The 19,446-nt window shown below is 44.7% G+C and overlaps 1 protein-coding gene across 4 annotated transcripts in view; it reads right to left on the bottom strand.

Moving 5' to 3' along the window:
- Positions 1 to 19,446, bottom strand: part of FLVCR2 (FLVCR choline and putative heme transporter 2) — a 505,902-nt gene that overhangs the window by 459,265 nt on the left and 27,191 nt on the right. The window lies entirely within an intron of this gene.

Here is a 19,446-nt window from a genome sequence, read left to right as displayed (position 1 = left end):
TCCTCTCCTTTTGGGGGATTTAGGACGCTTACTGTGTCTCCTTCTGGGTGCAGTGCTTCCGTTGAACCACTCCTAGTGAACCCTTTTGCCCCTTGTTTTATGCTGCCTGTGCGAAAGTATTCCATCATATTCTTTTTCTTCTTTCTTCCCTTTCTCCTCTGTTTGCGACTGGGTTTGTTATCCTTGTAGCCCCCAGCCTCAGAATTGTCCGAAGCCTCTAGTTCAGGGTTTGTTGGTGGGGATCCCTCCAAAGGGTGGTCATAACTGTGCTTGGCACCCCGAATGTGCTCTTTTTTTATTATGACTTCCAGGGTCCTTGCTCTATTGGTATTCTTCTTCTATTTTGGTAGAGATGATCTGCCTGTCGTTTAAGTGAATTCCTGGTCGATTTTCCTTTTGTAAACTGTTTGGTGGACCCTTATCCCCTCCTGTAGTCACCTTATCTTTCTCGGTGAGGGATTCGCCCGAAGGGCTGTTTGTTTGAGCATCCTGAGATTGTTTGCTGGGGGTTTTACCTATTTTCCAGATGTTTGATAGGATGTCGTCCATGACCACTGGAATAGTGGAAAGTTTGTCGACTATGGAGAAACAGGAGCAGTGTGTTGGGGCCAGATACGTATCTGCCTGGGCCCTTTTGATCAAGTTGTTCATGTCTGCCAGACTATTGTCGATGTTTGCAATGTGGGTGGCCACTGAATTAAGGATGCAAAGTTGGACATCCATCTTGTCGCAGTGATACTGCATTGATTTGATAGAGAGCTGCATGGTATCCAGTAAAGTTTCCCAGAGCTTCTCTAAGTCTAATGTATTAGTCTCTTTATTACTAATTTTTGGAATGGTAGAGGCCTTTGCCTGCCGGAAATCTGTAAGTAGGTAAGAATTGGAAAGCTCCTGCTGTTCTTGGCTAAGTATCGTATAAACTTGATTACCAGCTAAGTCCGTGAAGCCATCTACTGGGCCCGGTCCTTCTTCTCCGGTTGTTTGGTAGGAGCTACAAGAGGAAGCGGTGGCTAGCGTGTTAAGAGTGGGAGAAAAGAAAGTTTAGTTTGTCAATAAGGTTACGATTCATTTTCCACTGAAAATGCATTTTTTGCCTTGCGTATAACATTGACCCCTTTGGACAGACCTGCAAAAAAATTCACAATTGCTTACCGCAGACAGAGAATGTCTAGCACGTCAATTCCGTGCAGTTTTTTCGTACACGGGGGAAAAAAAAGTGAACAAGTGGTAGGGGAAAAAGTGTTTTCTTATGTTAGCACCCATAGGACATGTTGCTCGAAAAAAACTTTGAACAGATCACAGCCAAATTTGGCATGAGAGTTAAACTTTAATCTGAAAGTGTGCTTTCAGTGGTTTGATGCAAATCGGTTCAGAAGTTTCGGAGACACAAGCGTTTAAAGAAGTAGCCAAACGGACTTTAAAAGGTTAACACTTTTGTATATCTCTGCCGCATAAAACTGCAATTCTTGAAAATCGCAAACCTGTCACATTTTAATTTTTTTAATTAAATATGGATAGTTGATAAAGGGGATTTTCTTCTATTTCTTGAAAAGGACAATTTTTGCAAAAAAAACACGAATTTTTCACAATATGGATTAAAAAATATACATTTTTAAACACAGCAACTTGGGGGTGGGCATCATGAGAGGTCCCAGACCACAGGAGTTTGTAAATTGGTTAGTCGGGCGCAGGGCTTGCCCACAGACAAGCCTTGCAGCCAATCCCTGCTGCCGATAACCTGAGGGCAAGAGCAGTTCTGAATATAATGGATCATTAAAAAAACTAGGTCACTGAAAAAAATTTCGAAACTGAGGTATGGTTTTGTCGCAAACATGTAAAACCGCAAAAATGTGCAAGTTATGGAGTTTGTTGTGTGTGTGCCATCAAACTTTTTTTTTTGATAATACATTTTATTGCCATTTATAAAACCAAAGACGTGTGAAGACAGCCAAGAAATATAAAAGCTAAACGTAACTTATTTCTCCCGACATGCTCAAAACAATTATTTGCAATGGCACAGGAGTAAAAACATGCAGTCTAGCAATAGAAACCACGGAGGCTGACGAGAGATTTACCTGCGCGGTGTGCATCTAAAACCATAATTGGTAAATTTCAGCAGTTTTACTCATTTGAGCAAAAACAACTGTTTCTAAATATGTTTTTTTCAATAAATATTATATATATATATATATATATATATATATATATATATATATACATATACATATATATATATATATATATATATATATATATATATTTCCAGAAAGAAAGGACTCAAACATATTCTTAGATATTTTGATTGTTTGAGACTCGCTGTATCCTTTGGGATCTGGACCTTTGCCGGCTGTTATTTTCTTGAAATATATATTTGCTGCAGAAGGGCATAAGCGTTCCCTTGGGCAGGGATATAATCTGATGGAGTTTAAATAGCAAAGAGCATCAAAGGATCAGCCTGAGATACTCTACGGGCTCCCGGTCAGTCTGCACTAGACCCCACACCAACTAGAGACTTTTAGCGGTGTGGTGGGGCAGACTGGATGGGTGCGGCCCTTTTGGAAAAGACCAAGTTAGCATCACAGGTACTGAGCTCACCAGACAGATTCTTGCTCACTTGCATCCAAGTTTTATTTGTGTAACGATGTGGTGGTAGACGACCTCTATTCCAGAACTTTGAGAGACCAACCCAGGAGTGCATCCGGGTTCCAGCAGGAGCCTGGGCACACTTCGCCAAGCCCATTTTGTGCCCAGGGAGAAATTAAAGTATTCAGCTGCAGACATTCAGAAAGAAGCATCACTGCTAAGCAAGTCTTGTCGCAGTGGAGCTCTCTGCTTTACAGGATGCACAATTTTAATATATATTCAGCTCTAGACGGCTGGACATTGGTTCAAAGTTTTGGCGGCCAGGGAAATGGACAGAGAGAGCATGTGTATTGGACCCCTCTTGCACAAGCCAATGTGCTGACTAGGGGTGAAGATCTGCATCATCATTAATTAGTCCATGCCAGGCATCTTTTAAAACAAGCATATACATGGGCAGGAAAGTATAGGATATGGTGGGAGGGGATAAGACTTCAGTGGATACACTCATAGCATCATAACCACTGTCACTCTTTATTTTACTTGCACCACAAAATCAAGGTGGGCAAAATGGCTTAGGTTAAGGGAGACTGCATGGAGTTTGTGTGGTGGTATGGGGTGTGAGTCAGTGCACCCACTCCTGGGGAGCAGCAAAAAGGCTGTACCCCTAAACACGAACTAAACTGCTACCGAATGGGAAGCCATCTAATAATGAGCCGAGGGTAGGTAGGGACTCTGTGATTGCCGGTCTTCGTTGTTAACTCAGATGGGGAGCACTAGAGTTGGTATCCTGTTCAATAGGGATTTTTATAGACAGATGGAAAATGATTCATTTTAAAATATTTCTTAAAAATTGAAGACAGGTCTTTTGAGTGTTTCTCGATGCTTTTACTCATGACTGCCAGGCCAATAGCTGTGTAAACTGTTAAGAGAAGGGTGTTAATGAGTGAACTATTTTGAAGCGATACATTATCTGGCATTATCCTAGTACTAAAATCCACTAGGTATTCAAATCTGAGTGCATATTTATTGATTAAATAAATGTGGAAAGATACTAGTAGCAGCTTCATCTTTAAAAAAAAATATGATGCAAATACAGACTAGCGGGGTCTGGTGGCTTAGTGGACTAATGCGTCCACTGTAGGGTCCTGTGTTCGACCTCATGGTCACAGGTTCAAATCCCGGTGGGTCCACTCAGCCTTTCACACTTCTGAGGTCGGGAAAATGAGTATCATTAAGTTGGGTAACAAACATCTGTTATTTAGCTCCAAGATACCCTTGGGTGAACGTGTGCTTTACTTGAATGTATACCTCTTTAATGGGTTATCCTAGCCCTTTCTCCTCTCCATTCCTACTTTGCTTTCCTTTTCCACCTTTCATCACCTTCTTCTATCAAACCATACCACCAAGTGGGTAAGCACGACCATTGCAATGTAATAACGTCTAAGGGGCAACCTTGGTGCTGCCTGCAACAGACTATGTTGATTGTATACACTATATAAAATATTAATAAAAACCCAAAAAAATACACATTATAAATAATACTGAAAGCGAATTAAAAAAAAAAATATATATATATATATATATATATATATATATATATATATATATATATATTCATACAGCTGGTAAGATCAATATCTAAAAAAAATAATACCATAAAAGTGAGAGTCCCAATTAAAAGCCATGGGATAGAGTCAGGCAGGGGAAAAATGTTAACAGGAAGGTAACATTTGCAGCTACTTCTATCCCCCACAATGACCCAGAACTGCTTTCCAGAGTCACCCTCAGAGAATCTAGTAAATTCCTAACTTGCAGTCCACCACAGAATCATACAATTAAATCGATTTTGTTGTCTCTGGAGTAAGAACACATTAACCATCTTCTGCGAAACAACGAAGTGTGAGAACAAACTAACTAGAATATCCCAGGCGCGTTTCAAGGCCAAAAACATGCAGATTGTAGTAAAGACAACATTCCCAAGGATAATAGCCTGAGACAGAACAGAAAACAATCATTTACAATGCAATAGGCCTCGCATTTGCGAGAGTTTAAGCCTTTGATATTGTAAATAACTATGCCTTATATTTATCTGTTTAGAAAAACAACACGTGTGTATTTAAGTACAGTTTCGGGTCTGAGTGATGAGGCATTGAAATGTTAAAGATTAGCCATTTAAAGGTCAAGTGCTGTACAAAACAAATGCAAGGTCAAAATTGATTTGTAGCTCTAAGTGTGGAGGACGCAAATATGCATTTAGCATTTCCTCATTTATGTATCACCTGCTTCTTTCATGTATAAAGGGCATCTTCTCTTCGTGAAATCTGCATGTTGGTTATGTATAGCAATTCTTCACTGTTAATGAAGTGTGTGCCTTGTGCGCTTACGGGAAGTGCATTTATGCAACTAAGATCTGATCTCTACAATTTATGTATAGACCTTACTAATATATATTCCCCTGAAAACAAAGTGCCTTACCCCTATGTATTTATCAAGCTGTGCTAAATAAACATACACCGTACTAAACCCAATATTTGAAATGCTCCTGTTTACAGCCTGTGTGTCGCTTTCTGCACCGTTATCCATGTTGTGTATTTTTCGGCGTGATTCTGACCCATCTCGTTCGCCAGCTTGTGGTGCAGGCTCTCCCAGTAGAGCAAGGGGATTCTCGTGGCATACAGCCCCGGGGCATGCAGCACTATGAACTTGCTGAACTCCATATCCGGGCTGTGTGCAAGCAGGGAAAGAGCTGGTACGGCACACTCAGTGCAAACAGAAAAGGGACTACAAGTCTTGGCAAACGAGAACATGCTATTAGAACAAGCCACTTAAATCAAATCATCAACAAAAAAAATACGAAGGCAATAAAAAAATGTTTGCAGATGGAAGTCCAGAGGGCCACAGCAACATTGAAAACAAGCATTTGCAATGCAATAGGTCTCGCATTAGAAAAGTTTGAGCTATTGGTTTTGTAAATGACAATTTTTTTATATATGTGTTGGTTTTGAAAATAGCTAAATCATTTGCTTTGTCATTTACAATGCCAATAGTTATAACTTTTGCAAATGTGACACCTATAGCATTTGTAATGCAACATGTTTTGTATTTACTGGACTTAGATGTATTGATATTACAAATAACAATGGCTTTTAATTTTTAAAAATAATTAATACTTAAATAAAAGTGATTGTAATTTATAATGGCAATAGCGTAAACTTTAGCAAATAACTTTTGTGAAGATTATGTTCAGTGTATTTTATTGTGATGAAAATTCAAGAACAGAAGTGAAATATTAACATCTTTTTGTGACATTTGTAATAAAGCTTGAAACATTGAGAGAACATATTTGAACCAGTTGTTGTTGAATGGTTGCACAGATTGATGCTGTGGTGGCGCGGAGTTATGATGTGGTGGTGATAAGTGATGCTGGGGTTGCGCTGAGTGATGCGGTGGTGGTGCTGAGTGATGCTGTGGTAGTGCTGTGGTGGTGCTGAGTGATGCTGTGGTAGTGCTGAGTGGTGCTGTGATATTGCTGAGTGGTGCTGTGATATTGCTGAGTGGTGCTGTGGTAGTGCTGAGTGGTGCTGTGGTAGTGCTGAGTGATAATGTGGTGGTGCTGTGACATATCTTATTCTATGTAATGACTACAATTCTATTCAAAGAACAATACATGGTTTACACCCCAATATGATAACAAGAGGTTCTCTCCCCAAATGTGTGTTACTTGGAGCAACACCACAACAACAGTAATTTTTATGACTGAAGCGATTCCTTATAAGCTAATAAGTTTTATACACCAAGTAACTGCAACATATTACATCGGGTAGATGCTATGTTTCGCCCACCAGTCTCCAGAAGCACGTAGGTCTACCTGGTTAGGTGAGCAATAATAGAGTTACCATGATGAGCAATGTGTGTTTTGCTTCGATTACACAAGTGCGGTGGTATATATATGCACACTTTTGGTGACAGTAATAAATGAACATATATTATAGCTATTGCAAAATGAAATTGCTTGTATTTTATGTGATATTTCCATAGGATTCTAAAGCTTTCAAAAAACAAAAAGCCAAGGTGGGATTTCCCTGTACTAACACATAAATAGGGCATCTAGGCTAAATGACAGTATACAGAGGGCTGTACTGTTAAAGGTCCAGAGGAAAGCGCGTGGATGATTCTCTCACCACATAAGGACTGAACTATGTAGCCCTTACACCACTGGAAGGAATCCCAATGACGCTCTGATTCCTTGAGTTTTTAACCTTGCATAGGGTAAATTTCGATATTGTCACTAATAAGATAATAAGATGAACCCTAATGTAATTTTCGAATTGAAGATTGAGACCCTAATTTCACTTTCCCACAATGTACTACTTGGTGTGCAGGAGGAGATGTGCCAAGGATCTCCCGAGGTCCGTGGGTGCTAAATGGTAAGCAAAAAGGCTCTACAGGAATCTAAAAAGGGCAAACATACAGAAGGTAATTGACACCGAGGCTGCCTTTTTATAATTGGGGCATCATCATCAGGACAAGGAATATCAACATTGTTGTCTTGCTGGGGGTCGCGTAACGAACGATACTCCTCCATGCTAACTAGTTACGCGACCCCCAGCAAAACAACAATGTTGATATTCCTTGTCCTGATGATGATGCCCCAATTATAAAAAGGCGGCAATTGCAAACAAAACAGGTGATGGACCGAATGTGGATCAATGTCACACATTCAACCCAGTAAAAGATCTGGGCCCAAATCCATTGTTTTTTTGCACTCCACACCACCCTGGGTTAGACAATGGAGATATGCAAATCAGCTCTGACCCTGTGCCCCATGGGAACAGTCCAGTCCGAACTACTAAAGCCATGTCCTTCCCAGAACGGAATCAAGCATCCGAGGACCGGACCGGTTTCGAGGTAACACCTCTCATCAGCCCGGCTAGCTTGACTCCAGTGGTGTGGAGTGCCTGGGACCCACGTCTGGGCATCCCCAGCACACTTATGGCGGCAATTGCAAACAAAACAGGTGATGGACCGAATGTGGATCAATGTCACACATTCAACCCAGTCAAAAGATCTTGGCCCAAATCCATCGTTTTTTTGCACTCCACACCACCCTGGGTTAGACAATGGCGATATGCAAATCAGCTCTGACCCTGTGCCCCATGGGAACAGTCCAGTCCGAACTACAAAAGCCATGTCCTTCCCAGAACGGAATCAAGCATCCGAGGACCGGACCGGTTTCGAGGTAACACCTCTCATCAGCCCGGCTAGCTTGACTCCAGTGGTGTGGAGTGCCTGGGACCCACATCTGGGCATCCCCAGCACACTTATGGCGGCAATTGCAAACAAAACAGGTGATGGACCGAATGTGGATCAATGTCACACATTCAACCCAGTCAAAAGATCTGGGCCCAAATCCATCGTTTTTTTGCACTCCACACCACCCTGGGTTAGACAATGGCGATATGCAAATCAGCTCTGACCCTGTGCCCCATGGGAACAGTCCAGTCCGAACTACAAAAGCCATATCCTTCCCAGAACGGAATCAAGCATCCGAGGACCGGATTCGAGGTAACACCTCTCATCAGCCTGGCTAGCTTGACTCCAGTGGTGTGGAGTGCCTGGGACCCACGTCTGGGCATCCCCAGCACACTTATGGCGGCAATTGCAAACAAAACAGGTGATGGACCGAATGTGGATCAATGTCACACATTCAACCCAGTCAAAAGATCTGGGCCCAAATCCATCGTTATTTTGCACTCCACACCACCCTGGGTTAGACAAGGCGGTGAGGAGCGGTGGACAGGCGGTGAGGAGCGGTGGACAGGCGGTGAGGAGCAGCGGACAGGCGGGGAGGAGCGGTGAGCGGCGGGTGAGGTAGGTTATTTATTTATTTATTTAGGAGCGGTGAGCGGCAGAAAAATGAAGCAAAAATGAAAATCGTGAGCAAGAGGAAGCAAACGCAGCATTACAAAAGTGAGCCAAACGGTGCATTACAGGCGCAAAAAGTTACGTGTGCAGGTTACAAAAGCGTACATCGTGAGCAAGAGGAAGCAAACGGAGCATTACAAAAGTGAGCCAAACGGTGCATTACAGGAGGAAAAAGTTACATGTGCAGGTTACAAAAGCGTGGAAAATAAACAGAGGTATAGGAGGAAAAAGTGACGTGTGCAGGTAGCAAGAGGAAGCAAACGGAGCATTAAAAAAGTGAGCCAAACGGTGCATTACAGGAGGAAAAAGTTACGTGTGCAGGTTACAAAAGCGTAGAAAGTAAACATAGAGGTATAGGAGGAAAAAGTGATGTGTGCATGTAGCAAGAGGAAGCAAACAGAGCATTAAAAAAGTGAGCCAAACGGTGCATTACAGGAGGAAAAAGTTACGTGGGCAGGTTACAAAAGCGTACAAAGTAAACATAGAGGTATAATACTGCAATATATGGAGGAAGGCTTCGGGGGACCCACGGACAACGTCTGGGTGGGTGGGGGCCCTGAAGTCTAATTGCTCCCGGAAAACTTCGGGACTGGCTGCTAGTTTGTTATCAGGTGTTCCACCAGCCATTCCCGTTCCATTACATGATAGTTCGAAGCCCCTCCCCCCCTTCCAGACTCCCCTCCCTTCCTCCCCACAAAGCCTGCGAGTAGTGCACGCATAAACAATGAGTGTGCCTTTGGTGGATAACATTTGTACCCCGTAGGACGAGAGGAGAAGGCAGGTCAGTTACAACAGCAGCCATAAATAATAAAAGCCCGGGAGTTGTGTGTGCACGCAAAAAGGATATTTAAAAAAGCCCGCGAGGCAGGAAGATGGATGGTACACAATTGCCACATACTCTGTTAGAATTCAGGAGTGCCCTGGAACGGGTTCGATGTTTAAATGAACCGCTCATCAGTAACTGCAGTGTTTAGTTGATAAATTACATAGTACTAAAAGACATAGTGAATAAACATTGAGTGTGCCCTTGGTGGATAACATTAGAGCCCCGTAGGACGCGAGGGGAAGGCGGGTCAGCAGCCTTAAAGAATACAAGCCCGGGAGTTGTGTGTGCGCGCGAAAAGGAAATAAAAAAAAGCCCACGAGTAGTGCGCCCATAAACAATGTGTGCGCCCTTGGTGGATAACATCTGTTTCCGATTACCGCCAACGCGATAATTGGAGACAGATGGGATTGAAGCTCGCGCCAGAGGACCCTAGGCCATCGATCAACCAAGGCGGGACAATGACCCACCTGACACCAATTGTGTGCTGTGTTTTAAAAAAAGACACATGCACAGGCCAATTGCGGGCTAAGAAAAAAAAAGCAAAAGCACGAGCGTGTGTTCAGAGCTCAAAAGCCCTTACTTAATGCCTCGCAGCGCATGCGCGCTGGCTCAGGTGAGACCTAAAAACACCCCTCGCTGCCTGCACGTTGCTGCTGGAAATGGAAAGCAGACAACGTGCAGGTGCTGCTGAACAATGTCCAAGTGTCTTACACTAGGACAAGTTCAGCATATTTCTCTGGGGCCCTACTTTTTGGCAATGGGGATGGCGTCCACCCTGTGAAAATAGTGGGTGGACGCCGTGTACCTGCGTGTACCCCAGACTCGTGCCCCGCTGTGTGGTCTCCAGTGATGGGGGCCGAATGGGATAACAGGATATGCTGATCAGTGACTGAGATATAAGGGGCGCTGTGTGCTCACCAGTGGTGGGGGCCTAAGGGGACAACAGGGTGTGCTGATCAGTGACTGAGACCTAAGGGGCGCCGTGATGGTGATCAATGGAGAAGTTTGGTGAGCACCTCATTGACTGACATGGGAGGCATAGGAGGAGGGCCTGTGTGTACACTAGTGACAGATGTAAGGGAGGCAGGGTGTGTTCACACGTGGTTGAGCTTAGACGCTAATCAGGGATAGAATTAAAAGGCACTCCTTGCACTGGGTGCTCTCTAGTGATGGAGCTCTAAAGGACATCAGCATGTGCTCATGGTGACAGATCTAGGGGGCACAGGAGGCGCTGTGTGTTCACAGGTGATGGAGTCCTAAGAGTCAACAGCATGTGCTCCACAGTGACATATTAATAAAGCGCCTAGTTTTCCATTTTTACAGATAAATACATACAGAAAACAATGTGTTTGATGTATTTATTTTTAAAAGCGGAAAATACGAAAAATTGTGCTTCTTGTGGGCGACTCTCCATGTGGTTTTTCGTAATTTCCAGGAACACAGCTGAGCAGATAAGCCAGTATGGGAAGTTAAACAAGCATTGCAAATGCAACATCTCTCGCATTTGTTGGAGTCATTGGCATTACAAATGCCAATGTTTTTTACCATATGGGACCTCTCTGTGTTTGTTTTATCTAGGTATGTTGCAGGGTGCAGTTCCATATGTGGCCAAAAGAGGGCCCATATGATACTACAACATGGCTAGGTGAAAAAACATATTGCGATTTATAAGGCCAATAACTCCAACTCTAACAAATGCAAGACCTACTCGCAGAGACTTTGGCAAGCCAAGCCGATGAAAAGAAAGTTGCGGGTCTCCAGTCTATTTTTTCAATATTGCAAGCTTTCGGTAAGCCGTGCAGCACATCACCTGTGCCGCGCTGCTTATTGAATGCAAATAATATTGAAAAAAATTGACTTTGGCGAGCCACACCGAAGAAAAGAAAGGAGTGGCTCACCCAAGTCTATTTTTTCAACATTGGAAGCTTTTGGTAAGCAGCGCAGCAAGCAGAATGTGCCACGCTGCAAAGGTGAAAGTAGGGCTAGCCGCAATCATGCGTGACCGCCGTTACAAATGATAAAATATAAAAGAGAGCGCTCTACTGCAAGGTGTCCGGAGGCAGGACGGCGATGAGAGTAGAAAAGCGGAAACCGCTGCAGAAAAGCATGTCCTAGTGCAATAGGAGAAAATCATTTTAAGAAAATAGTGCTCATCGGTTTGTAAATGAAACACAGTGAGTAACAAAACAAGTTAAAGGGCCAGTATTCATGGGAGGTTACAAAAACAGAAACGGCGGTACTGATGAGGTATTACTAAGCCCATTTACAAATCAAAAGCAGCCATTTAGAATGGACAGTGACAGGAGCCAATTGAAAAGATGGGCCGAGCTTAAAGTCCATACCTGATTACAGCATGTCTCGAAGAGACAAAGCATGCGCTGCCTAAACGAGACCTAAAAACAGGTTGAGATTAACCTTAATACCTGCATATGTTGACATATATTTGTATCATAATCATGATATTTAGCAGTAAGCGTAATGTTTTGCAATATTTGGTAATTAATTCTCTAAAATGCGCCAGGCAGCAACGTAGGGTTGCATGTTTTTCGGTTTAATAAATGTGGAAATATACCATTTTATGACTTTGTTTATTCTCAAAAGACAAAATAAATGTGGATAAATACCAATAAGATGGCCAAAAAATAAATATGGATAAATACAGACCGAAAGGTAAAAATAAAAAAAATAAAAAAGTGGGAGACATAGTTATGACCTAGGGCACGGGAGGCGCTGTGTGTTCTCTGGTGATGGAGCACAAAGAGGCAGTAGTGTGTGCACAATAGTGACCGAGATCTAAGGGGCACAGGAAGCACTGTGTGCTCTCCAGTGATGGCGCACATACTATGCGGCTCCAAATCTAGAGGATCTAGACTAGGCTTCTCTCCAAATCCCATGGTTTGCACAGAGAACGGACGAGAAACACTGGTAAAAAAGTCTGTACTTCCTACTCTTCAAATATACTGGGTACTATGGCTGCATGATCAGCCGAGACCGCATTGGTTTTCCCAAACAGAACAGCGGGAACTGGTTGAACGATAAAGACTTACTCCTAGAAGATGGGGTGTACTAAGTCAAACACAATCAAGAAGGGTCAATGTCCAGACAGAGAATTGCTTTTTAAAAGTTGGCTTATTTACACTATGGATACTTAAGCATACAGTATGAGGGCTGCAAATTCTCCCTTAGAGGTCACTTATCAAATCTGTTTTCGGTTTTAACATCACATAACAATACCCAGCAGTAGATACCGTCTATTAAATGACTGTGGCTATGTTAGTCAAGGGCAGGATTGGGTCTGCGGCTGAATCATCTAGTAGTGAATGGTCTTTTTTCACTTCGAGGGGACAATTTTTTTTTAAGAAGACAGTCTTGAACACCCAAACACTAGCTAGACTACAATTCAGTGGTTCAGCTGCTTTTAGTGGAGGAGGTGCAGTGGAGCGGAGGCCAATGAGTTTGAGGTTGCATGGCACCCATGGTCATTGCTTGCATTTGGGCCCAATGCACTTTCATGCCACTGCCACAGTTCTTGGAATTCTGCAGTGATTGGTAAAAGATCACAGAATTCTGCACTAGTGGAGGTGACCGGTGGCAAAAATCTGAGTTCTAGTAACAAAAAGACATCAGAAGTACGCATAGTAGACGGTGTCTACCCACTATTTTCACAGAGTAGACGCCGTCCCCCCTGCCAAGAAGTTGGGCCCCATAAATTATGCTGAACTTGTCTCAGTGTAATTTTCAGACACTAGGACACATTCAGCAGTGCTTGCACGTGGTTTACTTTCGTTCTGAACAGCAACGTGCAGGCAGCGAGGGGGATCCGTTATTGTAAATTCCAGTTGGGTATCAAACAAAGGCTGTAGTTAAAAGCCAACGTGCCTTCTTTTGTTTGAGTATCCTGGCTAGGACTACCTGGAGCCTCACACCTAGATGCAAGCGCAATGGAGGAGAAACAAAGGCACATAGCTTGTCATTACTTCACAAGTAATAGAGAGGCATGGTTTTGGCTTTGTTCATTCCCTGTATATAAGAGATATGCATGCACGCTAAGAATTTCAGATGCGTTGATCTGTCACAGTATTTACACAAACAATTTAAATACCAATATTTTGTTTGCCTTCTTTCTTAGCAATACTCATCCAAGTGCAGGGTGTAAGAGGGGTTTACATCACACGTCCACATTATAAGACAATATATCATATAGTGTGTAAATCAATGCACAGGATGTGTTACATAAGTCAGTGGGGTGTAAGGGTCACGTCCTTCATAGTGCACCGTACTATATTAAAATGTATGACCTGCAAGTAACAAAATGGTCTCAGCGTTAAAAGAAGTTACGCATTAACCTATGTACATTAAAGAAATATCTGTCACCTGCATGTTACATGATGTGCTTAGCAGGAGACACATTAACCCCCTATGCTACTTTGATTCAAAACAGGAATTAGACAAAACACAAATCTCTCCAGCAAATGTGTTAAGCTTCGGAGTTATCTTACCTTTATTATTATGCCCTGAGATTTACAGGGCACACAAAGATCTCTACAACAGGTCCCCAAACTACGGCCCGCGGGCCAAATCCGGCCCGTCTAATGAAATCAAGTGGCCCTCCTGGTGCCTCCAGATCCACAGGGTTATTCAGTGTTATTTTTACGTTCTGTACTCTGACACATGCGCAGATCGAAGCTGAAGCTGCCTGCCTGCCTGCGAGTACTTGACTGGACGGCGTACGCGCGCGTCTTGCGTCACGCGTATCTGTGCGTGGCGGTTGCGCGCGAAGAGTCTGGTGTGAGGCGCGGAGACCGGGAGCGGCGCGGAAGCCTTGAGAAATTGTGAGCACTGTGAGCCGGTGAGTGTGACCACGGGTGGAGCGGGCAGAAATGAACCAATGAGAGGTCTATGGAGGCTGGGGGGTTTATATAGCGCGGACATTAACAGAAGCAAAGGTGTGATTAGCCGGCTGGGAGGGAGGGGGGCGGGGGGTCCATGGAGTGTAATTAATGTGTAATTAATGTGCCGGTGTCAGGCGCGAAGACCGGGAGCGGCGAAAAGCCTTGTGAAATTGTGAACACTGCGAGTTCATGCAGGAAGCTCTTCTCTTGTTTTCAGATTTAAAAAAAAAAACATTTGATGCAAACATAGCACTGGTACAATTTGTAATACCATCACAATGCCCCCCACCCCCTTCACCCCAGAATGTTTGTGCTCATCCCAGAGAGAAAGGCTGAGTGAATGGTGGTAGGAGCTGCAATCTTTTGTGTAATAATTGAACTTTACATTGTGAGTGTACAACTATTTTAAATGGCTTTCCTTCCTCGTCCAGGCACTGCACATTAGTAACCTTAATGCAAATTTGAGGGACCATGGAGACTTGTTTATATAGCGCGGACTTTTACAGAAGCAAAGGTGTGATTAGCTGGCTGGGAGGGAGGGGGTGAATGGAGACTTGTGTAATTAATGTGCGTTTTTCATGTAGCGCAGACTTTCCCCGAGGCAAAGGTGTGATTAGCTAGGGGGGTGGGGGTCCATAGAGTCTTGTGTAATTAATGTGCGTTTTTCATGTAGTGCGCAATGCTGGGTACAAAGTACAAGTGGACTAGACTAGTTATAATACTGCAATAAATGGAGGACACAAGAACAAACGTTACTTGGGCAGTGGTGGCATTTGTGCAAGTATCGTAAGCGAACAAGAGGTAGCAAATGGTCAGTGTGTTGCAAGACAAAAGTGACGTGTGCATGTTACAAAAGAGTACCAAACACATCCGAATCCGATCTATATCAAGGAGTATCTGTGGTAGTTAAAATAAACACGAGAAGACTTTCTATTACAGTGCCTGTTCTATTACTTTTACTTTTTGCAACAGGTGGCGCCAAGGCCAAGCGAAGTACAGCTGCAAAAAATGTCAATGAAATTGGTTGTCACTTTGGCGACGGCCCATATCTTTTTCTGTTATAATACTGACCCCGGCCCCTCGTCACAGAAAGAAAAGTTGATGTGGCCCCCGCCTAAAAAAGTTTGGGGACCACTGGACTTTAAACGCATAATATATTTTAAGAAGACTTTGCAAACAATTGAGCTAAATAGACTTACTGTTTCCTCCTTGTTGCCAGTTCCATTGTAGAAGAGTTTTAAAAAAAAACAAATGTATAAGTTGAGGCTCAGATTTTGCGTCACAGTTGCGTCACTTTTTTGGCACAACTCCAATGCAAAATCTCATTTGTTAAATCTCGTAATGTGTTTAAATGTACTCATGATAGACATGCTAAACATGTGTGAGGTCTTAAGATATGATGTCACTTTTTGTGTGGTCACTTCCTGTGATGCCACATTGAATGCTATGTGATATGATGTCACGTGCTATGGTGTCACGTGCAGTGATGTCACTTGCATTTTGCCTAACTTGGTTAGTCCTCCTACTTATGACTTGTGCCTGGTTTCTTGCTATCTCTCGGACTCCTTTTTGCCAGCAGTCATGTTTTTGGCCTTGACTTGTGCCAAGCAACTTGGAGTCACAGTAGGGTTATTGCAGTACAAAACTGTTCACTGCCAGCCACTTCAAACTTTTTTGGGTAGCTCTCGGTACAGTCTCTGGTAGGCTAGCTCTGGGTCGATAGCAATCAATGGCTGGAAGATCCCTCTGGTTCACAGTCAGAAACACTAAGACAAGCAGGGGGGAAATAGGCAATATGCGATTCCAATGTCCAGGAAACACTCTTCTCATCTACCCAGTCTCAATGGTGATGTTCTTGAAAGCACAGTAGCGAGTGCATAATACTAGCAGAAAGAAAGGGAGTTTGTCAGGTATTTAGCTCCCCACAGAAGTTTTGCTTTGAGTTTCAGGAATCCAATTACTATTAACATATCCTCTCCTAAACAAAGTGGGCTAGCAGCGGGGCAATGCTTGACTGGAAGGAATGTGTATTCCAGCTACAACCCAGAATAATCACAAAGCATCTCCATATATAGAGAGGGACACTCTCTCCAGGCGAAAGGGAGGCATGTCCACAAAGGTGGCCCTCCAGTGTTGAACAATTATAAAGTATTCAGTCAATCATTCAGTGCTTGTTAAGCGCAGCTACTCACCCGTGAGGGTCTCAAGGTGCTGGGAGTGGGGGGGGTGGGGTGGGGGGGGTTAGGTTGCAGGTCGACTGGGCACTGTGGTTCAGTCAAAAAGCCAAGTCTTGAGATTCTTCCTGAATTGTGTCAGACACAACAGCCTGAAGTGAAAAGGCATGGCGTTCCAGGATTTGGCGGCGAGGTAGAAGGATCTTCCTCTACCTCGTCAACACAAACTTGGCATTAAGAAGGCTTCATGGTTCAACGACGACCTCAAGAAATCCAAGAAACTGTGCCGCTCCCTTGAAAAGGCCTGGAAAAAAGACCCATCCACCAGCAACAAGGACGCCTTCAAAAGCGCCATCCGTACTCACCACCAACTGATCCGAAAAGCCAAGAAAACAGCATTCAAAGATCGACTTGACAACAACGCCCACAACAGCAAGGAACTTTTCAACATCGTCAAGGAATTTTCCAACCCCTCGGCCAACTCCAACGACATCACCCCCTCTCAAACCCTCTGCGATTCCCTAGCCTCTTTTTTCCACAACAAGATTGCTGACATCCACAACAGCTTTGACAACCAACCCGGAAGCCAACCCACCCCACCATCAACTGACCATCTTCCCCCCGTTAACACCCTTAACGCCTGGAACCCAATCTCCTCTGAGGACACCATCCGCCTGATGAATTCCATCCACTCTGGATCCCCCACAGACCCATGTCCCCACCACATCTTCAACAAAGTAGACTCCGTCATAGCTCCGCACCTCCGAGACGTCATCAACTGCTCCTTCAACTCCGCTACCTTCCCAGAAGATTGGAAACACGCTGAACTCACCGCCCTTCTGAAAATACCAACAGCAGACCCCACCGAACTCAAAAACTACCGCCCCATCTCGCTTCTTCCATTCCCGGCCAAAGTCATCGAGAAAGCTGTCAACAACCAGCTCGCCGCCTTCCTCGAAGACAACAAATCACTCGACCCCTCACAATCTGGCTTCCGAGCCAAACACAGCACTGAGACCGCCCATATCGCAGCAACAGACGACATTCGAACTCTACTGGACAATGGAGACACAGTCGCCCTCATCCTCCTCGACCTCTCTGCAGCCTTCGACACAGTCTGCCACAGCACCCTTTTACAACGCCTCAGAAACATCGGAATCCAAGGTAAGGCACTGGAATGGATCACCTCGTTCCTCACCGGAAGAACCCAGAGAGTCCGCCTCCCACCATTCAAGTCCGAGGCCTCCGAAATCATCTGCGGCGTACCACAAGGATCCTCACTCAGTCCCACCCTCTTCAACGTATACATGAGCCCCCTCGCGGCCATCGCCCGCCAACACAACCTCAACATCATCTCTTACGCGGATGACACTCAACTGATCCTATCTCTCACCAAGGACCCCAGCACCGCTAAAACTAACCTTCACGAAGGAATGAAAGAAGTCGCCGAATGGATGAAACAAAGCCGTCTGAAACTGAACTCAGACAAAACAGAAGTCCTCATCTTAGGTAAATCCCCCTCTGCATGGGACAACTCCTGGTGGCCGGAAGCCCTCGGAAATGCACCCATCCCGACAGACCACGCACGGAACCTTGGCGTCATCCTGGATTCTTCACTCTCAATGAACAGACAAGTCAGCGCCGTATCCTCTTCCTGCTTTAACATTCTTCGCATGCTCAGAAAAACATTTCGCTGGATCCCCCCCGAAACAAGGAAAACAGTCACCCACGCTCTAGTCACGAGCCGGCTGGACTACGGAAACACCCTCTACGCAGGTACCACCGCGAAACTCCAGAAGAAACTACAACGAATCCAAAACGCCTCAGCCAGGCTCATATTAGACATCCCACGCAACGAACACATCTCCGGTCACCTTAAAGACCTCCACTGGCTACCCGTCAATAAGAGGATCACTTTCCGACTGCTTACCCACGCACACAAATCACTCTACGACATCGGACCAGATTGCCTCAACTCTCGACTGTCCTTCTACACCCCCTCCCGCCAACTCCGCTCTTCCAGCCAAGCCTTCGCCACTATACCTCGCATCAACAAGACCACCATGGGAGGCAGATCCTTCTCATACCTGGCTGCCAAAACATGGAACTCACTCCCCGCTTACCTTCGCCTCACCCAGAATCACCTAGCGTTCAGAAAGCAGCTTAAAACGTGGTTATTTCACAAATAATCCACCTCCCCTTCCTAAGCGCCTTGAAACCCTCTGGGTATGTAGTGCGCTATATAAATGTTCTGACTTGACTTGACTTGACTTGACTCTAGTCCTGGTCTTGCGGATCTGAGGGCCAGTTGGCAGTGTCTGGTGGGTACCTGGAATGAGAGGTGTTAGTTCAGGTATGCTGGTCCGGCTTTGTGGAGGGCTTTGTAGGTGTGTGTGGGGAGCTTGAAGGCAAGCCAGTGGAGTTCTCGTAGGTGCTCAGAGATGTGGTTCGGCGGAGAAGGTTGAGGAACAGTCTGGCTGCTGCGTTCTGCATGATCTGAAGTTTACGGAGGAGTTTTTGGGTGGTGCCTGCATAGAGTGTGTTGCCGTAGCAGAGTCTGCTGCTGATGAGTGCCTGGGTGACAGTCTTCCGAAGCAGACTCTGCTGCTGATGAGTGCGTGGGTGACAGTCTTCCTGGCCTCAGTGGGGATCCATCTGAAGGTTTTCTGAGGCAGGCGAAGAGTGTAGAAGCATGAGGAGGTGCTGGTGTTGATCTGGTGGTTCATGGTGAGCCAAGTCCAGTATGATGCTGAGGTATAGTGTGTGGATTGTGGGGTTCCTAGCTGGGCGGGCCACCAGGAGTCTTCCATAGCGGAGGTGTTGCACCCCAGTATGAGGAGTTTGGTCTTGTTGGAGTTCAGTTTGAGGCAGCAGTCTCTCATACAGATGGCGATGGCCTTCATCCCGTTGTGAAAGTTGTTTCTGGCGGAGGTGGGCTCATTGGGGAGGGTAAGAATATGCCGTGTGTCAAAGGCATAGGAAATGATATGGAGTCTGTAGCTACTTATGATGGCTGGGAGCGGGAACATGGAGATGTTGAAAAAGT

Source organism: Lissotriton vulgaris, chromosome 9, assembly GCF_964263255.1.
Source record: "Lissotriton vulgaris chromosome 9, aLisVul1.2, whole genome shotgun sequence".
Taxonomy (NCBI): domain Eukaryota; kingdom Metazoa; phylum Chordata; class Amphibia; order Caudata; family Salamandridae; genus Lissotriton; species Lissotriton vulgaris.
This window is presented reverse-complemented; position numbering and strand designations above follow the sequence as displayed.